The following is an 8,171-nucleotide window of genomic DNA, read 5'->3' as shown; positions in this document are numbered from 1 at the left end:
TCCACCATTGAGCTATATCCCCAGTTCTTTTTATTCATTTATTTATTTATAGAGTCTTGCTAAATTGTTGAGGCTAACCTTGAGCTTTCCATTCTCCTGCCTCAGCCTCCCACATTGCTGGGATTGTGGTCCTGTACCACTGTGTCCAGCAAGACATGGGCATTTACAGGAATCTGGTTGAGAATCCTTTAAAGATCTAAACACTCATCATTTGAGGTGAAATGCTCATAGATATAAGTTCCTGGAACAACAGCTTGCATACATAAGGCATTCACACCAAAGAAATCTGAAAAGAAAAAATAAATATTAATTAGTAGGACTGTATGTAGAGTCCCCACTTCTCTAACTTCAGAAAAAGGTAAGGATTTGATACTACAGATGACAAGTGAACAAGCAGCACTGAAGTGTTCACCTCTCCTGCCACCATGCTTCAGGGTACTTCTTTCCCCTAACCAGGCTCTGCAATGTTTTATAGTCTTTTTTTTTTTTTTTTTTTTTGCCAGACACAATTTGTATTCACCCTCCTCAAAAGGTTTAAGAAAAACTTGTTTAAAAATCCTGTGCAAGGAAGTCCTTATTATTTCAAAACCATAAAAAGCCTGGATAAATTATCAAACTTCCACTGACTTGGAAAAATCAGTTTTTTTTCCTTTTGTAAAACTAGGCATCTCACAGAGGTTATGTTACCAAAATTAGGAAAAGGTCAACCTGTTCTACCATACTCAGTCTGCCTGGATCAATAGCCCAACATGATTATATCTTAAAAAATGATCAAGTCTATACACACCTGGGTTTTATTGTGACAATCCCTGCATTCACATGTATGGGTCCTGGTGTTAGCAATTGCCATTATTCCACAAAGATTGCAAACATGTACCTGATATGGATCTGATGCCTCAAACTTTCTCTTACAAACTGAACTGCTCCATGGGCAATCTGATAATCTCGTTCAATTTCTCCAATGCAGGCCATCATCACTATTGAGGGGAAAACATCAGATTATTTTGTACTTATTATTTTTATTATAAACACCACCTTTACTAACAGCAAAGGTTAAGGATAATATTAGTAAAGAAAGAGACTCCAGCCTTAATTTATATACCCTAGTGTTATGGTTATATGTGGCGTCCCCAAAAAGTTCATGTGTGAGACAATACAAGAAGGTTCAGAGGAGAAACAATTAAATTGTAGGAATCTTAACCCAATCAGTGAATTAATCCCCTAATAGCAGTTATTGGACTGGTAACTGAAGTGGTGGGGTGTAGCTGGAGGCCCCAGTTTTCCCACTCCATCGTCTATACCCAAAGGACCTAGAATCAGCATATTACAGGAACACAGTAACATCATTTATAGCACCTCAATTCACAATAGCTCTTCAATAGATAATGAATGATAAAGAAACTGTGGCATATATTTACCACAATGGAATATTATTCAGTCTTAAAAAAGAATGAAATTATGGTATTTGCAGGTAAATGGATGGAGCCAGGAAATATCATCATAAGCAAAATAAACCAACCCAAAAACACCAAAAGACAAATGTTTTCTTGTGATATGTGGATAGTGATCCATAATGGGAGTGAGAGAACTTTAGATTGGGCAGAGGGGAGTGAGGGGAGGAAGGAGGAATGGGGATGGAAAAGATGGTGGAATGAGACAGACATTATTATCCTATGTACATGTATGATTGCATGAATAGTGTGACTGCATTGTGTATAACCATAGAAATGAAAAGATGTGCTAAAAAAACTGCTTAAAGAATTATGTAATCATTGCAAATCTGATCTCATATTTAGTAATACTAAGAAGGTTAAGGTCTTCTTAAAATGTACTAATCTTTTAGAATAGAATATCTTAAAGTGTGCTCTGTAGACCTCCTGAGAGTCAAAAATATTTTTATACAAATACAATGTATTATTTGCCTATTTCACTGTGTTAACATTTGTACTGATAATGCAAAAAGTGAATAAAACTAGTGACACCATAGCATAAATCAAGGCAGTGGAATCAAACTTTACCAGCAGTTCTATTTGCATTCAAGTAAAGGTCAGTCTTACTTAAGAATGTCTTTGAGTGTGTATGTGGGGGGGAGGTGCTGAAGATTCAAACAAGGGCATCATGCATGCTAGGCAAGCACTCTACCAACTGAATTACATTTCCAGCCCAAGAATGTCCTTAATGAAACAGTAAAAATGATTATCAAAACCTGATCATGGAATACTTATCTTTTTAATTTTTCAAACAAAAAGAAAGTCCTCAAAAAATGTATCCACTATATCATGAAGATGGCTGTCCTGCAGAAAAGGACTTGCACAATTCTGAACAAGTCACTTTCCTCATAAGAACAGAACATCTTTTCTACCTGAAAGCCAGCTGACACCAACAATGTTATCAATAACATTCACAACAATGTTAATTCAAACTTAGATATCTAGCCAAGAAATCAAAGAAAATTAACAAAGTGAACTTTTCAAGAATAACAATTTTAACTCTCTCCTTATTCTCACTCACTTTCTCTCCTCATTCTCTCACTCTCTCACTCACTCTCACTCAATCTTACTCTCCCTCTCACTCTCCCTCTTATTTTCTCTCTCTCTCTTTCACCCAGTGGGCAGACACACTGCCCATCCACTTAATAAAATCTCTTGCATGAAAAAAAAAAATAACAGTTTTAAGTATCTGCTGAAAATCATGAGTAAAAATTGACCTAACAGGTCTGGTGTTGTTTCTCAGTGGTAAAGTGCTTGCCTGGCATGTGTGAGTCACTGGGGCTCAATCCTCAGCACAACATAAAAATAAATAAACAAAATAAAGGTATTTTATACATCTACAAACAAAAAAAATTTAAAAATTTTGACCTAAGCCAAAAAAAAAATCAGAATTTTAGAAAACCACCCATAACAAAGGGCTTGATACTTCTCCATAAATGCTTTCCTAAATGACATCAGTAGTGATATTAACAAATAAAATTTTTAACACACACGCATATGTGTAATAAAATATGTCAACATGTGAAATTCTGTACACCTCAGTGAATCATTATTTTTCAAATGACCAATTATGATGCTTCAAAAGTATGCATTTGAGAAAAAAACTATATTTGTAAAAGATGCATTTGAAGCACACAACAAATCAATGGTGTTTAGATTCTATGTCATGACTAACCTTTAAGTTACTACAATTTGTAGTGTTGATGTCACATCAAAAAATAAATGCAATTACCTGAAAAAATCAAAATATCCCTCCCCTTTCTAACCAGGTATCTTCATGAGATCGGATATTCTTCATGTACTTAAATTTATTTTTAAAACATTACAATACTGTAATGGAACTAAAACAGAAGGGACCAGAAAACTCAAGGTTTTATTTTTGGTGCTGGGGACTGCATATCTTTTTATACAGTTGGGCTTTTTGTTGTTGTTGTTTTTTAAACCAGGTATCTTTTAAAAAGCCAGCTCATTAAAGAAATGTATTCAAAATGTTATGAAATTTTCTAAAGTTTTTCTGGGAGCTGCTGGTTCTACCCTCCTTTCCACCTTGTGCTGTTTCCCAGTTATGCTTCAAGATTCAGTTCAGATGTTACCACCTAAAGACTTCTTTTCACCCTCTAAAGCTGTGATAAAACCTTTCTCCAGCATTCCAACAGAGCAGGTGCAAGGGTCTCTTATGATACTGTACCATGTTGTAGATACCTGCTCACATCCATCTACAAGTGTAGTAAGTAAACTACCAAAGATCAGGGATCTTGTTTTATTCATCTTTCCAGCTCTACAGTGTAGGAGAGTACCTGACACATCCCAATAGTAATTCACTGAACTGACATTGCAGTGTGGCATCATTTATCATATCAAAGCTCAGGGTATAGGAGCTTTATATAAATGAATGTTACTCTGCTAGATGCTAATGGACTACTTGAGGGTTGGTGAAGAGACTTATTCAAGTTGTGAACCCAGCATCCAAAACATCAACTATACACTGAAATTTTTAATGAATTAAAAGGAACTAGAAATTTAACTTTGCTATGTGGCAGTATCCTAGAATTTCATAGAGCATCTAGAATTTAGGAATTTGAATTTGCTATCTGAATGCCAAATCAATCAGGTAATGCCAATATACCTCAAAAGGGAGTATATACCCCATAAGCCCATAAAGCTAGATAAGTACATTATAGCTTTAAAAATCTCACAGGAAAAGAAATATATATGACATGGTGGTGCAGGTCTGTAATTGTGGCAACTTGGGAGGCTGAGAGAGGAGGTTCTCAAGTTTGAGGGCAGTCTTGGCAATTTCAAGGCCCTGTACCAAATTAAAATAAAAAAGGACACTGGGTGTAATGTCACATTCCTGTAATCCCAGGGGCTTGGGAGGCTGAGTCAGGGAACCCCAAGTTCAAGACCATCCTCTGCAACTTAGCAAGGCCCTATCTCAAAATAAAAAACAAAAGGGCTTGAAATATAGTTAGACACACTGGATGCAATCTCCAATTAACAAAAATGAAAAAAGTAAAGCAAATATAAAAATGTATTTTAAAAAATGCCTAATGAGCCTTGTAAAAGCTTTTTCTTGATATTCCAGTTGAGATTAGCGACTGCATTCACTACATTATAAACTCTGAAGTACCATGTATTTCCAACAAATAAAGGGGATATCTATTTTTTTCTCTGGATAAGCTTCTAATATGGAATTTTTAATATTTTTCTTTTTTGGAATTTTTTAAATACACAAAGCTTTGCTAACACATACTCTCTCACCTCCTATGTAGCTACTCTTTTAAATATCTTGAGTTTCTAAACTGTAAGTCAAAAAATTATTTCCTCTTTGTTATGCTAATATCTAAAGAAAAATATCAGTTTCATAATTTAAAACCTCTAGTGATTTCATACTGAGAACAAAATAAAAATCAAAACAATTTACAGTAAATAAATTAAAGAAACTACTAGTCCTATAACATTATTTTCTATGAATGCTATAGTCATAGTTGACACCCTCACCTGAGATACTCCAGCTCTGGCTTGATGAGCTTTCTTTTGGTCACCCCAGTTTCCAGCAGCTGAAGACTATTTTAAGCCATGAGATATTATTCTTGTTTTAATTGCCAACTCCAAATTAAAGTCCTTTCCTTGATCAATAAACTTCTGTGTATAGATTCCCACTTCTTTCAGCAAATTCTTAAACATACTGACAAATTGGTATTGCTTTAAATGTGTTAGTATCTACAAAATTCATTCTTAACAAGGACAATATTGCCCACAAGGGGTTGAAAATGGTTGTGGCAGGGCACAAAACCAAACCAAAACAAAACAAAAACACCCACACACATATATATAGTATATACACCTATATGGCAATTAAGAAAATGTGTCAAAAGAGTCTCAGTAGGACAATAACAAAAAAATCTGAAAAATATTAATTTATAACAAACTGACAAAACCTGTTCAAAATACTAATGTTAATAATTTTTTTGTAATGCCTACGTGTTTTTCTGTTAAAAATAATTTTTCTGAATGTTCACTATAGAAAATATGGGAAATATAGAAACATCAAGAATAAAATTTAAGGCCAAATTACATTGTTATATTGTGTTCATAAAGGAATATGTAACAACAAATATCATTAGGTACAACTATAATGCACCAACAAAAATATAGGGAGGGCTGCTGTTGTAGCTCAGTGGTGGAGTGCTTGTCTAGTCCATGTGAGGCATTGGGTTGTATGCTCGGCATCACATAAGAAAATAAATAAGTTATTGTGTTCATCCACAACTAAATATATTTTTAAACATGGGGAAAAGGGTGTCAGTTCTGCTGTTTAGGTACGGCTTGTGGTACCAGCCCTTCTTCATGGCTGACTGTGAGGAGTTTAATGTTTCTTCACCTCCCCCACTGCCTCCCTCCTCTCCTTCTTCAGACGTTTCATCAGCATCCTCCCCCAGTGTCCCAGTGAGTTTGGGCTGGCCAATTTCAAGCAGAAGCAGTGACCGAACTCTGGACCCACTGGGGGAAGTGGAGCTGTAGATCAGAGATGCAGCATTTTCGCTAACCAAACTTCTTAAAGCCACATCTGCAGGACCAGCTCAAGTGGAAGAGCTTGCCCTCAAATATACAGAAAATGCACGTTTCCTTAAAAACTTGGCAGGACCTCTTGAAAGAAGGCTATGATTCTTTAAAACCTAACAACTGATTTGGCCTGATTTGGACAGTGTAATATCCTTCTTAACATACATTTTTTGCACATGTATTGCAAAATAGGATGATCACTTAAAGCAGTTGGGTGTACTCAGAATGAATATTTTCTGGATTTTATGAAAGAAGAATACAGATATTTTTGATGCAGACCAGTATTCATTTATTCTTAAATACTTTCTGTCCTCTAAACTTCTGTAGAATTCTTTATGGAAGCTAATTCCATCAGTAGATAATTAATGTTAGTAGTGCTACCAGTAGCATACTACACAGATCAAGATGCAAGAATGGTAGACTTTGAAGTTGAGCTTCATTTTATGGTCCAAAGGAGTTAAGTAAGGTTGCCTATGCTGGATCCAACTCCATTAGGGTAAATTCTCCAAAACCTATGATTGACTCTTGATTTTATATCCTTAGCACCTGAAACAGTGTCGCACAACACTTGCTAAATCCTTGTTGAATAAAAGACTTGACAAACAATTAAAAGCTTTTTTCCTTCATATTTTTAGCATGAAGACTGTAATGGTTTCTCTAAAAATGTATAAATCTGAACTTCATTGACTTGAAGGTAAACATTCTCTTTTTTAATGGGGATTTGAACTTTGTTAATAGTTTTTAAAAATACAATTGTTTTTAATCTATGAAGATGCTTTTTAAAAAAGCATGTCAGACAATGAAAGCATGTCAAGAGAGAATGCATGTTTTTGCCCTATTTATTTCTATGGTTAATTGCTCTAGTTGTTAATATTTCTTGTATTTTACATTTTTGTATGTTTGACTGCTTGCATAGAATACCTTATCAGGGGCTGGGGAGATAGCTCAGTTGGTAGAGTGCTTGCCTTGCATGCACAAGGCCATGGGTTTGATCCCCAGCACCGCAAAAAAAAAAAAAAAAAAAAAAAAAAAAAAAACCTTATCAAATTTGTGACTCAGTACTAAGAAGCAAGTTATTTGCATAATAATTCTAAAGAAATTGCTTTGTTTCCATTTCATCAAATTTAAATGATGTATTATTAATCTCAGTGACAGTGTTCTATTTTATGTGTCCTATATCTTATATTGCTTTTCGGCGGTTTGTGTCATATGTCAACTATTAAGCCAACTTTGATGTTTTGATGCTCTACTATATTATAATTTTTTAAACATATGTAATGTGGCATCTTCATTCTTTGTAGATATGGAGATGTGTCCAGAATTATATTCCTAAGCTCCAGAGTGGGAGCAATGCAAGGGGACATATGAATTGGCAAAGAACAGTCTTTTTTTTTTATTTTATTGTAAACAAATGGGATACATGTTGCCTCTCTGTTTGTACATGGTGCAAATGCATACCATTTGTGTAATCATAAATCCACATAAAATAATGTTGTTTGATTCATTCTGTTATTTTTTTCCCTTCCCCCCACCCCTCCCACCCCTCTTTATCCTCTATACAGTACTTTCTTCCTCCATACTTGCCCCCCTCCCTAACCCTAACTCTAACCCTAACACTAACCCTTCCCTCCCCCCCATTATGTGTCATCCTCCACTTATTAGCAATATCATTTGTCCCTTGTCTTTTTGAGATTGGCTTATCTCACTTAGCATGATATTCTCCAATTTCATCCATTTGCCTGCAAATGCCATAATTTTGTCATTCTTTATGGCTGAGTAATATTCCATTGTGTATATATACCACAGTTTCTTTATCCACTCGTCAATTGAAGGGCATCTAGGTTGGTTCCATAGTCTGGCTATTGTGAATTGAGCAGCTATGAACATTGATGTGGCTGTATCTCTGTAGTATGCTGATTTTAGATCCTTTGGTTATAGGCCAAGGAGTGGGATAGCTGGGTCAAATGGAGGGTCCATTCCAAGTTTTCTAAGGAATCTCCACATTGCTTTCCAGAGTGGCTGCACTAATTTGCAGCCCCACCAGCAATGTATGAGTGTACCTTTCTCCCCACATCCTCGCCAACACCTGTTGCTCGTATTCTTGATAATCACCAT

At 35.4% G+C, this 8,171-nt stretch overlaps 1 pseudogene across 1 annotated transcript; it reads left to right on the top strand.

The window, feature by feature from the left end:
- The first annotated feature begins 5,840 nt into the window (after window positions 1–5,840).
- LOC306652653 (renal cancer differentiation gene 1 protein-like) lies at window positions 5,841–6,252 on the top strand (annotated as a pseudogene). The gene has a single exon. The product of its transcript is annotated as a renal cancer differentiation gene 1 protein-like (transcript).
- The last annotated feature ends 1,919 nt before the right edge of the window (window positions 6,253–8,171 follow it).

The sequence above is a fragment of the Sciurus vulgaris genome, assembly GCF_902686455.1.
Source record: "Sciurus vulgaris genome assembly, contig: HiC_scaffold_417_arrow_ctg1, whole genome shotgun sequence".
In the NCBI taxonomy this organism is placed as follows: domain Eukaryota; kingdom Metazoa; phylum Chordata; class Mammalia; order Rodentia; family Sciuridae; genus Sciurus; species Sciurus vulgaris.
The sequence above is the reverse complement of the archived record's forward strand: the minus strand, read 5'-3'. Positions and strand labels throughout refer to the sequence as shown.